The sequence below is a fragment of the Rhinatrema bivittatum genome, chromosome 1, assembly GCF_901001135.1.
Source record: "Rhinatrema bivittatum chromosome 1, aRhiBiv1.1, whole genome shotgun sequence".
Classification (NCBI taxonomy): Eukaryota; Metazoa; Chordata; class Amphibia; order Gymnophiona; family Rhinatrematidae; genus Rhinatrema; species Rhinatrema bivittatum.
The window spans coordinates 749253899-749274103 of record NC_042615.1 but is presented as its reverse complement, the minus strand read 5'-3'; positions in this window follow the sequence as shown (position 1 = coordinate 749274103).

Sequence of the window (20205 nt, the reverse complement as noted above, 5' to 3'; positions counted from 1 at the left end):
TTTTAAATCTTAATCCCTGATTGTCTGCTTCCATCCTCATTCATTTTTAACTATTTTCTTAATAAATTAAATTTCCCTTGTATGTTTGTCTTGATTAGATTGTAAGTTGTACTGAGCAGGTCTGTCTTTGATATGTTTTTGTACAGTGCTGCTTACATCGAGTAGCGCTATAGAAGTTTTAAGTAGTAGTATTATTTATTTATTTATTTGGAGTTTTTTTATATACCGAAGTATAGCGAGTAGTAATAATAGTCTTTCTTTGTGGCAGCTTTAAAGATGGTTTTTGATATAATTTTTATCCTCACTTTTTTCTTATATATAGTACAGTTGAATGTATAGGCAATTTTTCTCTTCTTTGTGCTCATTTACTATTAAGTTAATCTGCAGAAAAATGTAGAATCTTCGTTATTGATCTTTATTTTGCTACAGAGCAAAGAATTGACATTTATTTTTTTATATTATCTCATGCATTTTGTATTTTGTGAGTCCGATATTCAAAGGGTTTGTCTGAGTAACTTTTTTTCAATTGCCCGGACAAACTTCAAGTTTCAAATTTCCCACCCTACCATGCAAATACATTTTGGATGGGTTAGATTTACATGGTTAAATTATAATTAGATAAAAACAGGTAGGAAGTGGGGGTGTTGCTAAAAGTTATCTGACTAGCACTAATATTGGAGTTCAACAAGGCCTTTGGCATGGTTTCTAATAGGAGACTTATAAACAAACTAGCAGGGTCATTTATCAAATCATGTTCGGGCCTTATCGCGGGTGTTAGGGACATAATGCTAGCAATAACGCCTGCGATAAAAAATGCATCGTGAGATACATATGCACATTTTAAAACTTTTCCCAAATGGAAGGAGTTTGGGAGGAGTAAGTTAAAATGAGGGGTGCTTTGCATTGCGTAAAGTACGTTACTGTAGGTTTTAACGCCAGAAATAACTACACTTTTTTTCCTGGCATTATGCTGAGTGTTAGACCAAAAACAGGATTTGCGCTAAAAATCACAAATCCCATTTTGGGCAGGAAAGAGAGAGATTGGGCCGGGGGTGTTTAAAAGTCTCTCTGGAACACCATGTAGATCAGACTTCAGTTCATGGCTATTGCACAGCAGTACATAATGAGAATCATACTTGACTTTCGTTTTGATATTTATAATGTTACAAAAGACTGGATTTACTTTGGAACATCACAAAACTCAAGTTATTTTCCTCAGATTAAATAAAGTATCTAGATTTTGTCTATTCTGAAGAATATATGTATCTTTCATCAGACTGTGGGTGAAACAGAAGCCTCTGTCGGGTTTAAAATTATGAACATGTTTTTTGGGTGTGGAATGAACCTACTGTTCTGTGAAAAGAATTTATTAATATTTGAGCACTTGTTTGTATAAACTATTTGAACTTGCTTCAAAGTCTTTTACCTCTTTTGCGTTTATATTTAAATGTCATGTATTTGAGTTGTTCAGAAAAGTGAATAAGGAATACATATGTCCTGTTGCATTTTAATTAGGGCAGTATGTTTGCTTGGTGGGTTTGTTGAGCCCAATGGATGTTTGGTTTAGGATGATGTGTTTTTTTATGAATGATATGTAGTGTATTCGGTGGTGTTTTTGATCATTTATACTGAATTTAATGTTTAATCATAATAAAACTTTTCTGATTAATTCATTTTGTGCAACATAATATTTGTGTAAGTACTTGGGTTAATTATTGTACACTATTTTGAGTACCCAGTACATTTCTAACAGGTAGATTGAGGCAATTGATTTTGTTCATTTTTAATTGGTGTAATTTGATCAGCCTTCAACCAGCTTTGCCAAGGGTTTAGAGCTCTGAACTGCAGGCAAGGAGATTTTCTCTTACCCAAGGGACCTAAACTTTGAAGTGAAGGGCCACAAGTGACATTTCAAATTACTGAGAAGGCCAGGAGAGATTCCCCTGGTGGGGGCAAGTATGTCCCTCTTGGAGTTTTGCTGAAAATAGTAGTTTCCCCCTTGGATTTTGGCTCTTTTGGTGATTTGCAATACTGGGGAAGTAGTGGGGGCAGGAGGCAGGGGAGTGGGCAGCATCCCAGAGATGAGGAGGCCTATCAGTAATAGTATTTCTAGAATTCACTATAAAATTTGTGAAAAAATAGCACCCGCAATAAAAAGGGATATACTGAATTCCATTCAGTAAATATACTTCTTCTAGACCCATCAGAGAGTCCTACAGAGAATCCCTACACGTACCACACTCCAAAACCACCCGGCACATAACCGCCAGAGACAGGGCTTTCTCCACTGCAGGACCAACACTATGGAACTCCATCCCACCAGATTTGCGACAGGAACCCTGCCTTCCTACATTTAGGAAAATACTCAAAATGTGGCTATTTATGAAAGCCTTTCCAGACCCAAATTGAACCTTAAATCATCATTATCCAATCACGTAGACCTATCCTTAACATGATAATTAATAACTCCACATCTACAGGGTAATTCATTAATGTAAATGTTGCAAATGTCGCAAATGCCATAATTGGCATACTCTCTGTTAAAATCCTAGCTTCCTTCTCTGTTCCAAGTTGTGTAACTCCCTTGTTTTATTGTAACTGCAACCTTTTAGTTCATCACTTGTTTAATGTTTATTATTATTATTATTATTATTTATTATTACTTTTGTTCCTTCTCCTCTTGTTAATTGTAAACCGGCATGATGCGATATCCATCGCGAATGCCGGTATAGAAAAACTTAAAATAAATATAAATAAAATTTATTGTACCTTATGATATTCATCATTGCATGCTGAGAGAGAGAGAGAACGAGAGAGCAAGAGAGAGAGACTCTTTACTGTTGCACTGGAGGTGGACCTTTGGCCTGGTGCAGGATTGGTACGGCCCTCTGATTGGACCCAGAGAGCGCCTGCCACCAGGAGGCGGAGCAAAGGAGGAGACAGAGGCTAGCTGGAGCTTCGCCAATAGCAACCCGGGGTTTCCGCAGGTTGAGCCCTTGGGTACCCGGGCTGCCTGGTCTTAGGTGGGTCTCGCAAGGTCTCCAAGAGAGGAAGTGCAGGGGAGTGCCCACCACGAACAAGGGTGCGCGGTTAATGTTCAAGCAAGAATGTCCAGAGGTCGCAAGAGGCCAGAATAGAGTGTCCAAGTAGATATCGAGGATCAAGGCCAGAGTATCAGTCCAGGATGGTCAGCCAAAGCAGGGGTCAGTACCTGTAGTCAATACGGAAGTAGTCAGGTCAGGCAGAGGTCAAGTTCCAGGCAGCAATCAGATGTGGTCAGTGGACAGGCAGAGGTCAGTTCCAGGTAGCGGTCAGACATGGTCAATGAGCAGGCAGAGGTCAGATCCGGACAGCAGTCAGACAAGGTCAGGAACAAGTACTGTGAGATCAATCCAAATGGTACTACCAGGGATGGAGAGACAAAGGAACAGGAGACGCTGGAAAAGGCAAACTAGAGAACACCAGAGTGTACGACCCAATTGCCAAGGCAGGGATCAGGGGTTTGAGCCCTGCCTTATATATGGAGACTCAGTGATGTCATCAGCGTGCGCCTCCGGGGAGTTTCCCATGCTTGGCCCTTTAAAGGGCAGCAGGTCGGCCATGCGTGCACCTAGGGATGGGGCTGAGGTCACGGAGCCCTGACTGGAGCCCCGCTGTGAGGCCTGCATGGGAGACTGTGAGCAGGGGAGCTGGGGGTGCTGCAAACTGGCTGTGGCTGTGGAGGAGGAGAGCCCGGAGCTCATGGACAGGAGAGCAAGCTGAGCAGGGCCAACATTTACAAGGCTTGTATATAAGTAAACTATTTATACCACTATAAAAGGAGCGACTGCTAACTCGGGTTGAGGTGGTGGGCTAGGTTTTAGGGGGCGGTTTTACATGCACAGTCAGAGGTACGAACAGCACAGTAGACATCAGAAAAGATTTTATGTGATTTGGAGTGATGAAATGTACACAAAGATGAGATTTGTACATTGTACTCACGACCTAGCTTGATAGCAGCTAGGTAGAAAGTGCATCAAGCTAGGCCAAGAGTACATTGTACAAATCTAATCTTTTTATACCTTTCACCTCTTCAAATCACATAAAATGTTTACTGATGCCTACTGTGCTGTTCGTACCTCTGATTGTGCATATAAAACTGCCCCCCAAAACCTAGCCCACCACCAAAATCTCACCCTGAATTCAGAATGGCCCCTCTTACAGTGGTATAAAAAGTTGACTAATATGTGCATCTGCCCAGAGGTTCTCTCTCTCTCTCGCTCTTTCATTTGTAATATTCATCACAAATCCTATTTCAGACATAATGCTCAGAAGAAAGGTGTAGTTAAATCTCACAATAGTGTGTGATCCACTATCACATGCAATGTTAAGTGCTCTTCATTCTCATTTACTCTGCCCAAACTCCTCCCATTTGACAACATTTGCATATGCATCTCACAATGTGTTATGGCAGTATCGCGGGTGTTAGGGCCCTAACAAGATTTGAAAAATGATCCCTAAGTAACAGAAAAAAGCTTTTTAAGAGAGAACCAGAGAATAGATGGAGACACATCTGACAATAGGCCCTGCTGCACATATCAAGCATTAATTGGCTTGATTAAAAAAAAATGTAAGAAACACTGTTAAACTAAATAAGATACTTACATGGAAATTAAAAAAAAAAAAACCAAACAGTGCACCTAGATTGCATAATTAGAAACTCCACTTTCTCTGAGTGACCAGGCTTATCCTCATCAAGGAACTCTCTAACTTTTAATTGAAGAAAAAGTTCTTTATATGTTTAAAGAAATGCTTTAGCAGCCAATCTCTATCTGGATCTAAACCAAAGTCACAATCAACATGGAAGAGTTAACCAGAGCCTTATCCAATTTTTCCTAAATTGCTGTAAAATAAGTCTACACTATCATCAGAAATTGTGGGAGTATCATCCCAAGGACCTTCTAAATCTTTCTTTTAAATGTCAGAAGACAATAAAGCCTAGCTACTGAGGTTATCAATAGCAGTGGGACTTTTAATACTTCTAGCAAATATATTATAAGCATTTCAGAAGTGAACACAAAAGGCAACCTAGGAAAATGTATAAAGCATAGATTATGCTGCCTCACTGAATTCTCCAAGTTCTCCAATTTAGTACATATTGGGGTAGATTTTAATAAAGTATGCCCACGCGTACTTTTGTTCGTGCATCAGGCGCGAACAAGAGTATGCCGGATTTTAATAGATACGCATGTAGCCGCGTGTATCTTTTAAAATCCGGGGTCAGCGCGCGCAAGACTGCGCAAAATCGGCAGCCTACACGTGCCAAGCCGCGCAGCCTGCCTCCGTTCCCTCCGAGGCCGCTCCGAAATCGGGGCGGCCTCGGAGGGAACTTTCCTTCCACCCCCCTCCCACCTTCCCCTCCCACCTAACCCACCCCCTCAGCCCTATCTAAACCCTCACTACCTTTGTTGGCAACGTTACACCTGCCTGAGACAGGCGTAACTTGTGCGCACCGGGCCGGCAGCTGGCGCGTGATTCCCCGGCCCGGGAGCAGTTTCGGAGGCCTCGCCCATGCCCCCGAAATGCCCCCGGGCCGGAACCACACCCGTAGCCCCGCCCCCCGATGACGCACAGCCGCGATGCGTCCGCGCCCTGAATTACCCCCTAGCAAAGCCCCAGGACTTATGCTCGACCAGGGGCTTGCGTGCGCCGCCGAGCCTATTCAACATAGGCTCGGCGTGCGCAGGGGGAGGTTAGGGCAGGTTTTTGGGGGGTACGAGCGTGTATCTTACGCGTGTACCCCTTTGAAAATCTGCCCCATTATCCTTAAGAAAAGCATCTTGAGTCACACTGTTTGATCCACTTTACTCTCAAAGGTAGTCACATACTTTAAAATATCATGCTTTAAATTCTCTAAGGTAGTCCCTTTATTTTCCAACATATGATTTTTCTCCATCACCAAGGAAATCTGGGCCATGACAGCCTTACCAAGAGCATCAATAGCCTTCCAAATTTCTTCAAGTTGAAAATGGAAGGTTTTCCCAAATAAAACCCTCCTGAATGGAGACTGAGCCAAAAACAGGTACCTGGCCTCCAGACAAAGCCCCTCACCCAGGTCTCCGGTAGAAGCTCTACCTAATACTGCAAGAATCAACTCCTCCTTGTTGCTCCCTGGCACTTGGTACAGTCTTGAAGGCATCACCTTAATATTAAAAAAACACAAAGGATATCAGAAAGGACAGGGACATAAGATTTGCCATACTGGGGCAGACCAAATGTTCATCAAGCCCAGTATCCTGTTTCCAACAGTGGCCAATCCAAATTACCTGGCAGGATCCCAAGGGTTAAAAATATACCATGCTGCTTATTCCAGGGAATAATATGTGGCAAATCTAAGAGAAGCAGGAAGGTAGGATGACAAAGATAAGAGCACAGGAAAAGACAACTACAATCAGTGAAAGGAGCAAGTGAATGTGCTGCAGAGGTGGAGGAGAAGCCTAGTTGTTAGAACAGTGAGTAGCAAACCAGGATAACCAGGTTTCAAATCCTACTGCCAGTCCTTTTGATCTTAGGCTAGCCACTTCATTCTCCATTACCTCAGGTGCAAACTTAAATTATGAGCTCTCTAGAGACAGGGAATTATCTGAATGTAATCTGCCTTGAAGTGCCTGAAAAGCAGAATATAAATCAAATAAATAATGAAATGAGAAAAGGAAACATGCATTGAGATTGACAAGGGAAAAGCAGGAATGTTAAGTAAACACTTGTGTTCACTGACAAAGGGGCTTTGAAAAAGACCGCAAATAGTTGACAGATATACATATTGTAGTGGGGTAGAAGTTACACCATTTACAGAACAAATCTGAAAACAGGCTTAGTTATTGGTCCAGATAGAGCAATGACATTATGGCAGGTCCAGTGCTCTGTTGATCCTTGGAGATGAGAGTGGTTCCAAGAGAATGGAGGTGGATATCATCCAGCAATAGACGATACTGGGCAGACAATCCTTATCTACATCATATTTTATGCTTTTATACTCTTTTTTCTCTCTCTTTCTTACAATAAATTTCTTCAGGGGGCATAACTATCAATTCATATATCCTTCCAGTCAAGAGTGCCAAAATGAATATTCAATATCAAGAGCATTCATATATATTTGAGAAATCCTGCCAGTTTTCAGAAATTATAGTCTATGCCAAATCAGAATTTAATATGATCAGTCTAGTGCAACAATTTGCAATTAATTCAACTACTTAAAAGTTTCCAAATCAATTTAGTTTTAAAGAATATCACTATGGTTTTAAAAATAACCAATTATCACTATTACAATGAATTAAAACATTTTCATTTAATAACATTGGTCAATTATCTCATTAAACATCTTGCTGTTAAGCAACATTACATCAGTTTATCAAATAAAATTAATTAAAAATATTATGAGGGGGCAAGGTGGCTTCCGCTGCTTAATACAGATCAGATGCCTCTCTTTGTTTCCTTCCAGTACAGAGTAATTTTTCTTTAGTTTGCTTTTCTGGATTGCTGTAAAGGATACCCAAAGTTAAGGTGAAGCTGTGGGAGCTTTCTGCAGAAGCTGCCGTTATGGGACATGTTTGTCTGTCCTTTTGAGCCAGCAAGGTTGTCTTCCTTGTGAAAGTTGGGAATATCCCTTCCTGGGCAGTCTTGCTTTGCTCTTATCTTTTACTTCTAGCCCAGGGATGGAAGGGGACACTGTCAGTGTTATTAGGCCTGGTGAGATTCTCCACTCCATCTGCCCCCCAAGAGGCTGCCGTCTGTTGCTGGAGTGCACAAATTGACCATCACTGGGAAAGGTGCTGTGTCTGCCCTATGGCTAGGATGGCAGCCCCTAGAGGAAGCATCAACAGCTGCTGCTGCTTCAGTTTCAATGCATGAGAGGCCACAGCCTGGAGGGAATCTGCTGGCTGCAAATTTGGAGGTTAGTTCTCAACCTCCTCAGATCAATCTGGAGATTTTAAGGATCACTATTTTTTTTTAATCTTAAAAAGGTGCTCATCCCACGCACTTTAATCCTTAAGGAAAGAGTGGGGAATTTGGAGACTAAGATAAACATACATCAGCTGTCTGTTGAGATGGTCTGGAAAAGTGTGTTGGAACAAGAGAGATTCAGGTGTTTCAAATGGCGACAGTTAGAGAAAATGTAGCTATTTCTAGAAAACTGGAAAATGATCAGAATCCTTTCAGAATTAAGAATTTGAGTGACATTAACTTTCCAAAAGTGTGATCAGTTTCAGGGCCCCAATGATTTAAGGGCTATTTAGTGGAATGTTTGCATAACCCCAGGGAAGAGATGACCTCCCTTTTCCAAAATCAACTCAATCTGCTAAATCACTTTGGTTAATGGAAGAGCTGGAGTCTTGGATACTTCATCAGAAAAAAAACCTAAAACTATATTATGACAACTTTTGTTTTAGAAACCAAAAGAGACTGGGTTCTATGTATGTCTTATTTTTAAAAATCTAAGACAAACTTTCATAGGTTTTAAGGTTAGGTTGTTTCCTTATGTGTCTTCCTTAACTCAACAGAAAAGGATGAAATGGCTTCCTCTTTGTTCTGAAGTTAGTAAGATTGGTGCACCGTTCTCTTTGGTACTCACAATAACACCAAGACTTAGTTTTTAAAATAATTCCACTAGAGTATCTTAATTAAGTGAAATCTTAAAAGGTGATTGTCTATGGATTTTTTTTCTTGTGGTGGCTTATCTCTTACTTGTTGTAAGCAGGATGTTTTTGCTAACTTGCTGTACATTTATTTATTTTTCTTTTTTTTCTTTTGGATTGTCTTTTTTATTCTCTTGCTTTCCTGTTTTCATATTGAGGACTTAAACTTGGTTCTTAGCTATGTAACTATAGTTGAAATTATTTTTTTCTTGTGAAACTTTATCTGCAACTGAAACCCATTTCTACATGTGAATATGAAATATTTAATAAAAAGAGTATAAAAAAAACCAAAAATGACTTCATCTGAGATTGATATAATGTAAATTTAACAGTTAACTCAAATATATTAAGATATAAAATATTAAAATGTGTTGCATAATCTCTAGTACTACTGTTAGCCAACTGTTCTTAGAAAATAATAATAATAATCTTTATTCATTCCTCTGCCCTTAGGAAGTTTTTATGCAGCCCTCGTTGCTAGGAATATACTGCCAGAAGTGGTTGTAAGAATGGTTTTAAAATACTTAACTGAAAAGTGCATTAGAATCCTTTTCTCATAAATCCAAATTATTATTGTTTTTCTTATTATCTCATCCTTTTCTTGGATCGATGAAAGGAGTGTGGAAATTATATCACTGTGTGCAATGAGCCCTGCCCTCTTTTCATAAGGCTAAGTGTTCAAGTTTTGCTTGAATTAGAAACTCCCATGCCATTCATGACACTTGCTCAACTAGATTTTGGGCACCACCATGGTCCGGCATATACATTAATGTGGGATGGATTAAAAGATACTACCATTCATTAAAACCTTTCACTAAAATGGCAAATATGTGGTGTGGAAAACAAGATACCTGCCTGAAACTCCATTTTTAGGGGACCCCAAAGTTATATAATACATATTTGGGGGAATGAAGCTTTTGAAATTGTAACTCTTTTTCGGGGAATATATCTGATTTCAAAGGGCCATAAAAGAATTTCTTTAACTGGGATAGCTCCTCTGCCATTTCTCCAACTCTTCTGTCTCAAAGGGTGGATTCTTTTCTGTGGGGAGAAGGCTAATCTTCTGGGCCCAGGCACTGGAAACATTCTCTGTGTGAGTATTACCATAGCTCTTCAGGGAAGGTACCTGAATAGACTAGGCAAGACTCATTGGGAGGGTGTTCAAATATTTTGCTGTTAATTGTATTAAGGCAATCAATATGTATAAGCATCTTAAGGTCTAATTACATCCAGGTTTGGTGTTGGCTTTAGAGTACAGGATTTTAGAAGTTCTTTTCCTGTATAATTGTCCCTTAGTATGGGGAGTTGAGATCTTTGTATCCTCCATTGGGGAAGATTAGGTACCTCAACATAGATGGGGTATCCTAACCATGTATAGGGTCCCTCGTTCCCACAGTACTTGAGGTCCATGTTGTATGCCCTGATCTCCATCCTATCTGTGGTCCTGCATTCTGGGGTGGAAACTCCATTTGGGGTCTCCAGTTCTCATCTTCCTCTCTTCTCAAATTCAGGTTTCCAAGGGAACATTTTGGGAGAAAGGTCTGTTCTGGAAGCAGATCTTTACTTCTAGTCCTGGGCAAGGAAGGGGGCAGAAAAAATAATGCCTTCCCAAAGGTGGTAAAAGCTCAGTCTGTGGGCAAAAAGCATTTGTTTTGGTGGTATTGGTCTTATCCAGTCTTCTTGTTCAGGGTCAGAGCTGGGTGGGTATGCAGCAAAGACTCCTCACACCTTCAGGAGAAACATGTAGTGTAAAGTAGAAATAACTCAGCACTCTTCTGTGGCAGCATGCAAGGATATTTTACTTAGGAAACTGAGATAGAAAAATAGTAAACATTACACAGTTCCATGGTTCTGTACATAGGGATCACACTGGCGCGACCAAACACAGTAGAAGGGAGAAAGATGGCTAACTCATACAAGTTATGACCTATCTAGGTAACCCTTACAGTCCCACCCCTTTCCATGAAAGTCAATGACTCAACCAGGAAATGTCAACCCTTTGCTGTCTAGTCTGGAGGATGATCTTTTGCTATTGGTCATCCAACAAAAGTTATATTTGTTGTTGACATATGTGCATAATTTTACCCATGGACAATAATCAAACAGTTAGTTTTAAAATGAAAAAAGCATTTTACCTGTGGAAGTGTCTTTCATTATTGCCATTGATGAGATCATATCTGAGTTGGGAGATTGAGGGGGTCGGGGGTGGGAAACTCTAGTGCCAGTGGTTCCTAGGGGTGACAAAATCCAAAATCGTCCACTGACTTCTTCATAGCCAAGGCCAGGGGCCTTTACTCGATATTCATCCTCCTTGACCTAACCATTGTTTTTATCGGTATTAACTACCTTGATATTCTGTTCTCACTTAGATATTGCGACTCTTACTTCTTCCATACTTTTAGTATTTCCTCTGGTGGATCCTTCTCCATTATTAATCGGTGTTCCTCAGAATTCTCTTCTGGGCCATCTTCTCTCTATATAATCATGTCCTTGGTGCTCTGATTTACTCCCATGACTTTCATCACCACACTTAAGCTGTTAACTCCAAGATGTATCTCTGTACCGGACTTTTCAAGAAGAATACAGTCCCAAATCTTAGCCTGCTTACCCAACATCACTGCCTGGATATCCCATCAATACTGTAAACTTAACAAGAATAAGGCAGAACTGCTTATTTTACCACCCAAAACTACTCCCCCCCCCCCCACCCTTCCTCTCTGTATCTTGGATAACACAGTGATCCAGGTCCCTCAGCCTGCAACTTTGGCCTTCTATTTATCTCGCTCCTTCTCTGCTCTTATTCAAAACACTGCTAAAATATGTTTTCTCTTTCTCCATAACACCACAAAAATCCATCTTCCTTTCTGAGCATAATTACCAAAACCCTTATTCACTCTCTTATTATATCCTGTTTAGACTATTTCAACCTGGTCCTCATAGGTCTCCCTACTGAACTATCTATCTACAATACAGTCTATTTACAATTCAGTTGCTTGACTTAACCACTTGGATAATTTGTTTTTACATGAAATACATCAAATCCAATAAACATGAACATAAACATATTCTTTCAATATTGTTTTGCTCATATAAACCCCTCTTCTCTAGTCACTACATTTGGCTACCTCTCTAGGTCAAGCTTCTCCTACTTACAAGTGCATTCACTCTGCAGCGCCTCATTATTTTACCTATTTATTTATAAACTTTTTATATTCTGTCTTTTATTGAGTTAGTCACAAAATGGATTACTTATTTGCTATTTTATCTCTTTACCCGTCTTCATGACCTCTATTCATGGGGCTAGCTGCTCTTCTTCTACATTGACAACCCCCAGTGCCTGTGCTTCCATTAGGCAAACTAGGCAGTCACCTAGTGCACCAACATATTGATGGTTGTAAAATCCTGCCAGCACAAGGCCCAAAGGGGTGCTGTGGCAGAGTCAATACTGCAAAAGAAGGGAGTGCTGTGCTGGAGTTACTGCTGCTAGTAGGAGGAAACACTGTGCTGGTGGTAAGTTGGTGGGGGCACATGACTGAAAGTACACCTAACATGTCAAATACTCTTGCACTTGCCCTGCCAACTCCTGACTTGAAGCTATGCACCTTGCTACATCATATGCATGGAATTGTTGTGTTCTGCGGCCACGACCGCAGTCCCCTACCTCGTCCGCGGTGGCGACCTACGCGGAAGCTTCGGGGGAAACCCCTGACCGGGAGCCTGTTGCCCTGGCACGGGTCCCCAGCCTGACCGCCGGGTGGAGAGCCGTCCCTGCTCTGCCCCCGCACCGTCCCTGCAGCCTTTCCTCCGCGGAGGAAATCCAAGATGGCCGCCACCATCTTTAGGATGGGGCCGCGCCTTCTCATTAGAATTAAAGGGACCTGATCCCTTTAATCCCCTACAGCTGTTCTTTATGAGCCAGAGCAGAGGAAGTATAAAAGGAGGCTTCCTCTGCTCATTCCTCGACTTGGCAATGTCTCCTGTGAGTGTTGTTTGAGTCTGCTTGCTTCGGTGAGTTCCAGCGTCTTGACTCCTTGTTCCAGTTCCGTCTTGATTCCTGGTATTTTTGGATCGGCTAGCGGTGATTCCTGGTATTGAAGTCAGATCGGCAAGCGGTGATTCTCTGGCGTGTGACCTCGGACTGGTAAGCGACGACCCTCTGGCACTTGACCCTGGACCTCTTCTGACCATCGTCTCCAAGGGCCCACCTAAGTCCCAGTGGCCCGGGTCCCTACAGGCTCCTCCTGGGGGTACCGGGGGCTTCCAGGGGTGAAGCTCCAGTCAGCCCTTGCACCATACATCTGTTCCTCGACCTCTCAAAGGTCCACCTAAGTCCCAGCGGTCCAAGTCCCTATGGGCTCCTCCTGGGGGGACTGCAGACTTCCAGCAGTGAAGACACACCTCCGTTCCTCAACGTCATGACTCTTGGTCCACCTTCAGTCGCTCCTGCCTTCAGTGCCGAGGGTCAGCTGGTCACCTCCTCTGTTCCTGCCTCGCCTCCCGACGGGAGAGCCTACGGATCTTCCGCTAAGGTATACCATCCTCCCGTCGGCCCAAGGGTTCACAAGCCTGAGCATAACAGGAATAACTTTACTGAGTTGGTGTGCAATGCCTCTTTTTGGACCTAGTTAGGTCCTACCTAAAAACCCACCTTTTTAAGGTCGCTTTCAATTCTTAAACCCTGTTGATTTTAAGAATGTTTATCACAGCACATTTTCAGAATCCTCTCTTTTTCTTGTCTGTGTCCTGACCGGATTGTAAATTCTATGGAGCCACTCACTTGCTTATATGTATCTAGTATAATAATGAAAAATAGTAGCAGTAGTAGCTGACCCTGGTTATTCACCCACCTAGATATGTGGTTTTTATTTATATCCCTGAAGCCTCTTCCATGAATAGATTTGCTCCAGCTCAGAGCAGAAGTCTGAGTGACCTCTCTTTGGCCACATAGCTCCCAATATATCCTGTGGAAGGAAAATATAATTTTATCTTTTCCTGCCATTAAAATTAATGGTATCCCTGACGAACCCCTCTCTGTATGGAAACCACGTCAGAGCAGGCACCATTCACTATTATAAGACTCTGTGGACTTATCAGAACTTCTCTGAGCTTCTTTAGTATTTTAAGATGTATCCCATCTGACTCTATAACTTTGTCCAAACTATGTTTTTCAGTTAGAACATAAGCACATAAGAAATGCCATGTTGGGTCAAGCCAAGGTCCATCAAACCCAGCACCCTATCTCTGAGAGTTGTTAGTCCAGGTCACAACTACTCGGCAGATATGTTTCCTGTTGTTCATGTCCAGGGATAGCAGTAGTTTTCTTTAGTTTACCTGGCTAATAATGTGTCATGGACATTTCTTCCAAAAACTTGTCCAAATCTCTTTTAAACCCCCTATACTAGTTGCCTTGACCCTGTCCTCTGACAACAGATTCCACAGACTGATTCTGTTATGAGTGATATAGTATGTTCTATGATTTGTTTTGATTGTTAGTTTCAAGGAGGGGAAGGGATAGGGAGGGAGGCAGCCTGACACTGTTTAATAGTAAATCAGAAAAATCGTTACAAAGGTTTATGGAGGGGACAATAGGAGAGTACGACCTGAGGGCCTTTGTATTAAGCTTTGGGAGGGGAGGGAGAGAATTTGGCTCAGTCTTTCTTTGGTTTGATAATAGAAGTGCTACTTAGCCGGATATCTTTCAAGATATGCAGTTAAGTTAGTAGCATGCTATCCAGCCACACAAGGCCGGATAAATGTAATCCTGCTGAGAAGCAGGTCTAAAGTTATCTGGCTAACCTAGCTAGGTTAGGTGGATATCTCAATCCCTCCCAGGAAAACCCCTGAAATGCCACTTTTTATCTGGCTAAACTATAGCCAGATAAATAGTTATCCGGCTATAATTTAGCTGGATAAATAGCTGAATATGGCACATTTGCCATTTAGACGGATAACTTGTGAGTTTTTCATCTAAATGGCTTTTGAATATAGACCTCTATATGTTTATTTACTCTTTTGAAAAAATCTAATAGATGCTACTGTACTCTCTAGTGATTATGCCAAATTTGATTGCATTATGATCACTATTGCCTAGTTGCCCCACCACAGTAAATCCTTGCACCAGAATGTGCATTCCACTGAGGACTAGATCTAAAATACTGGGGTAATTGAAATCTCCCATTTTTATTGTGTTGCCAGATTGATATGCCTTTCTAATGTAAACATATTTCTGTGCAAAGACTTGTCGTGGCTGAGTGTAATTATGTAGTCGTGGCAGCAAGTTATAGATGGTATACCCACAGAAATGCAATTTACCATAAAATATTAAAGGAATAACGTAAGCAGCATAAATTCATAATTTTACTTTAATTTATATACAATTTATTATAAATGTTTTATTACTTTTAATTTCTTGTTACGATCCTGCTTGTGGAGCCTATCCCACGATCAGGCCCTTCACTTGTCCCAGGCCGCAGCTGTGGTCTACCTTCACGGTCTAGTGCCGCCGCCAAGTTGCTACTCCTTTGTGGCATGGAGTCGCCGCTGCTGACCTTGTTTTTCACGGCTTGTGCCTCTGCTAGAGCTCGCCTCTGCAGCGGTGGGGGGGGGGGGGTGTTCCCACTGGGATGCCCCTGGGCGGTTGGAGACTGCCACTGGTGCTGCCTCCTTCATCACAACTCCAAGCTGCCACCGCTGACTCTGCCTTCGGCAGGGGAAGATGCCGCCGGGATACCCTCAGGCAGCAGGAAGCTGCCGCTGCCTCCTATATGGCCTGTGCACTGCTGTCAGGTCCTCTGCCTGCTTCTTTCGTCATGCAGCAGGGATACCACTGTCCTTGGTGCTGCCTCTCTTCCTGGGCCCTTCCTAGGCATCAGCGCATGCCTCTTCACTCTATTTAAAGGGCCAGCAGTGGGAGAAGCCAGCGGGCCCCACCGGAAGCCAGTCTTTTTTCAACTTCCTGCTTCAGCCCTATAAAAGGGCTCAGTTCCTGTTCCTCAGGGCCTTCAGATCCGGGTCCCATGGTCGTCCATGTTCTTCCTTGCTGGATCAAGGTCCTCCATGGTCTTCACTTGTTTAGATGGCTCTTTGTTCCGTGTTCCTGGTCTCCTTGTCCTGATGTTTCTGGTCTTGTTCTCCGTCGGAGCTCCTTCATCGCCTGTTCCATCTCGTGATGTTCCAGATGTCCTGATGTTCTGTGGTTCCATTCCTGAGGGTCCTGATGTTCCATGTCCTGATGTTCCAGATGTTCCGTGTTCCTGATGTTCTGGTCCTGATGTCTTCATCTTTGCCTCTGCAACCAGTTACCAGATTCCTTTTGTCCACCTTTCCTGGCATGCCACCGTCGTGGTCCATAGAGCCCTTCGTGGAACAAGGCCTTCTTCTCGTCTGCAGCGCAAGCTTCCAAGAGACTTCTGTTTTTAATGCCTTGCTTCTGAGAATCCTGAGTCTTGAATCCTGTCTTTAATCCTGTCCCGGTCTTTGGGGTCCCTTATGTCTGCTTCCGTCCATGCCTAAGACTCTGCCAGAACAGGCAGCTGTGTAGGGCGTGCCCCGGTGCAGACCTCTACTGAATCTTCATCATGTTCCAGTCTCAAGTTCCACTTCTTTGCCTGGAGTCCGCTTCACGTTCAGCATGATCCATGACCAGCCATGTGTGGCTGTGTAGGGTGCGCTGTGATGCAATTCTCACCCAGTACTTTCATCTGCATCCTGAATCCTTGTCCGAGTCTTCTGAGTCACCTGAATCCTTGTCCGAGTCTCCTGAGTATCCAAGTCTTCGTCCGAGTCATCCGAGTAACCTGAGTCTTTGTCCAAGTCTTCCTAGTTCCTGTCTTGTCTTGTTCCTACCCTCAGCCTCCATCTGGCCTCATGCACTCGTCGTTCCCAAGCGAAAGGGCTACCGAGTGGGCTACCGAGTGGCCGGAGAGCTACTCTTGTGACCAGCATTGCGTTGCTGGATCACACTGGTGTGTGTAGGTCCAGCGGAGGGCTGATCCTGCCTTGTTCCTGTTCTGAAATCCCTTGCCTTGGTTCCAGTCCTGCTTTGTTCTTGCTCCACCCATGCTTGCATGCTCTCACCTCCCATGGTGTGCCTTGGGGCTCCTCCCTGAGTCATGCCGTGGCTCAGGGGTTGACTCTCTCCCATGAGCTAGTGACTGTGCCTCCATGCTCTCAACATCCGCCGAAGTCTATGTTCACAACAGAATCCAAAGGCCATGAGCTCGGTGAGCGTGTGTCTGTGACGGGCTCAAGTTCCTGCATATTGTTTGAATCTTGTTCCTTGCCTAGAAAATTTTTTGCTCCTAGTTTCTTGGACTCTTTTGCCTGGTTAAAAATGTTTTTTTCTGTTTGCTTTGCTTTTTGAGTTTGTCTGGATTATCACCACCCACAGGAGGTTCCTGCATCCAGATTTTTTCAAACCAGTCCAGTTCTGGAACTCCTTTCGATCAGCAGGAGGCGCCTGCACTTGTTCCAGAGACCATCTCTGCTCGTCTCGCAGAGATGTGGTATTCCATCCTGGGTTTTACACGACCCGCAGGAGGCGCCTGTGCCCAGGTTTCCACATCAGTTACCAAATTCTGCTTCTTCGCTGAGCATCATCAAGCTTCAAGGAGTATATGCCTTCTTGAATTAAATTACAGCAGCCCCAGGTCCTTGGGTTTGAACGACCTGCAGGAGGCGCTTGCACACTAGACCTGGTTTCATTCCACCAATTCCAATTCAGTCCACGCCTCCCTCATCTCGGTGCTAGTCATTGGACTAATTTCAGCTAGCAGGCCACCTTCCATCCTTCTGGTATCCTTTGTACAGCTTCTGAGCTGAGAGTCCGGATTGGGAAATCCAACTTGTTCTTTATTCATCCATCTGATGCAGTCTCTGCTTCCAGACTAGGTCTGTGATGGCCACCATCAGGCTTGTCTGAAAAGCCTGCATTGTTCTTCAGCTCAGGTTTCCATCAGGAAGGACCCCTTGCTCCATCTAGGACTGCTCTTCATGGATGACCAAAACTGGCCAGCTTTCAAATTGTTTTCCACCAGTAAAAGCTGCCGCTATAAGGATTTCTGCTATCAACTGTATTTACCAATCTTCCTGAGGATCGAAGAGCGTTGCCTTAAACATGGCTGGAATGCTCCACTCACTCCAAGCCTTGCCTTCTGGAACCTTATCCCTCGTCTTAAAGCAGCTTATTCGATCTGAGTCCAAGGGATGGCTTCTACCACTAATCTGGAGATCTTCTTCAAGAAATGGTCCCTAGTATAAAGCTGGACATTTGATACTGTTGAACTTCTAGCTCCTTCTGGAACAATTCATCTCTCCACTTGTCAACTGCAACTCCATGTGCCATCTGTCTTTAAGGAGTATGAAATTGCCCCAAGACCAACTTCCCATCCTTTGAGCAATGTTTAAACTGTCTTGCTCCACCTGGCACTCCTCATACCAATGTTTACCTAAACAATTGGTATCTGCAAGCTTGCATTCTCCTGATACACCATCTTGCATTCAAGATGGTGTATCAGTGATGCCTTAAACCTACTATCTGGCTATCACTCTCAAGAAGAAGATGTTGTGGAGGTGTTACTCACTCACTTCTCAATTTAACAATAATCTGAACTGGACCATCCCGTAAGATGCTATTTCTACTTCTGTGCCTCCAATTAAATCTGGGTCATGTCGTCTTTTGATTTTCATCGTGTGTCTAAGTGTCTTCAGTATGTTGCTTCGCTTTATCGCTTCAACTCCTTCCAAACCTTGAAGATCTTATATTTGGACACCCAAGTTCCCCAGCTGGTATAGAAGATATGCCTTCTTGCCTTCAGCAGTTGAGAAGAGGCTAAAGGGGAGGCTTTGAGAAAGGGGTGCTGTTACAATCCTGCTCGCGGAGCCCATCCGATGAACAGGCCCTTCACTTAATCCAGGCCGCCGCTGTTGTCTGCCTTCATGGTCTAGTGCCGCTGCTGAGTTGCTGCTCCTTTGTGGCATGCAGCCGCCGCCACCAACCTTTTGTCTGAAACCTGAATCCTTGCCTGAGATCTTCTGAGTAACCTGAATCCTTGTCAGAGTCTCCTGAGTATCCAAGTCTTTGTATGAGTCTCCTGAGTACCCTAGTCTTCGTCCAAGTCGTCTGAGTAACCTGAATCTTCATTCCTTCCTAGTTCCTGAGTTCCTCTCTTGTCTTGTTCCTGCCCTCAGCCTCCGTCTAGGCTCACGCACTCATCATTCCCAAGCGGCGGGTCTGAAAGGGCTACTGAGTGGCTGGAGGGCTACTCTTGTGACCAGCATTGCATTGCCGGGTCACACTGGTGCATGTAGGTCCAGCGAAGGACTGATTCTGTCTTGTTCCTGCTCTGAAGTTCCTTGCCTTGGTTCCAGTCCTGCTTTGTTCTTGCTCCGCCCATGCTCGCATGTTCTCACGTCCCACGGTGTGCCTTGGGGCTCCTCCCTGAGTCATGCCATGGTTCAGGGGCTCACGCTCTCCTATGAGCTAGCGACCGCACCTCCATGCTCTCAATATCAGCTGAAGGCCACGTTCGCAACATTTCTATAATGACTTATAAAGTAAAGCAGCAGATACCTATCTATATCTTACAATTTTCTATAACTACAAGCAACAGAGTACAACAAAAGTATCGCTATCAAATAAGTATTCTTATATTTCTTTTTAAATGGTTTCTTTAAAAATAAGAGTAATCATCAGTAGTTACTCTTATTTCAATTGTCAAGAATTGATACTTTGTATGTTTATTTCTTTAATAATGAAGACAGTCTGTATGAATCAGATGAAACTAAATGGTAAACATACAGGTTTTTTTTGTTTCTTTTCATTCCTTTCTACTTTTTCTTTTCCTTTTCCTTTTCCTCTTATAGTAGTATTTATTTCTTTGTCTGAGCTCAGGCCTGGCTTGTCTCAATGTCTTATTTATGTGTGCACTTATCTGTTCTTCTTCTTCCTTTCTGTCTTTAGTCACTGGTCAGATATCTTCTCTCTTCTTAATTCTCCTTTCTTTGATCCTACTAAATTAAAAAGAGAAACTGTCTCCCTTTAACTGCTCCTGATCTTACAAATGCTACATCAGTAGTATTCCCTATTATGAGTGTCCACGAAGGCTTGTTGTAGCTGTATATTTACTAGCTAAATAAAAATAAAGGATAATTCTTGAGCCCAATTCTTGATGTCAAGGAACAGTTAACACTTGTCTGTGACCTGTCCACATCAACATATTTTTTTGCATGGGAGGCAAAAGTGTAGAGGCATCTTGGTTTTGAATAGATGGCCCTAGCTCCCTACCTTTGATTTAATCAGCTAGAAGGGATATACTATTCCCTACAGCTCATCCCCTTGAGGTTGCCTGGATGATATAATCCTAATCTGGTAAGTGGGGGGTGAATCTAAGGATAGTGAGGCAGTGTAGATTTGATTTGAATGAAGGAAGACATGTGTTGTGTGCACTCCAAGTTAGGCCCCCAGCCTAACTCAGAGAGGGAGAGGCAAGGCCCTGCCTGGTCTTTGTAATAAAGCTTGGAGGGAAGAAGG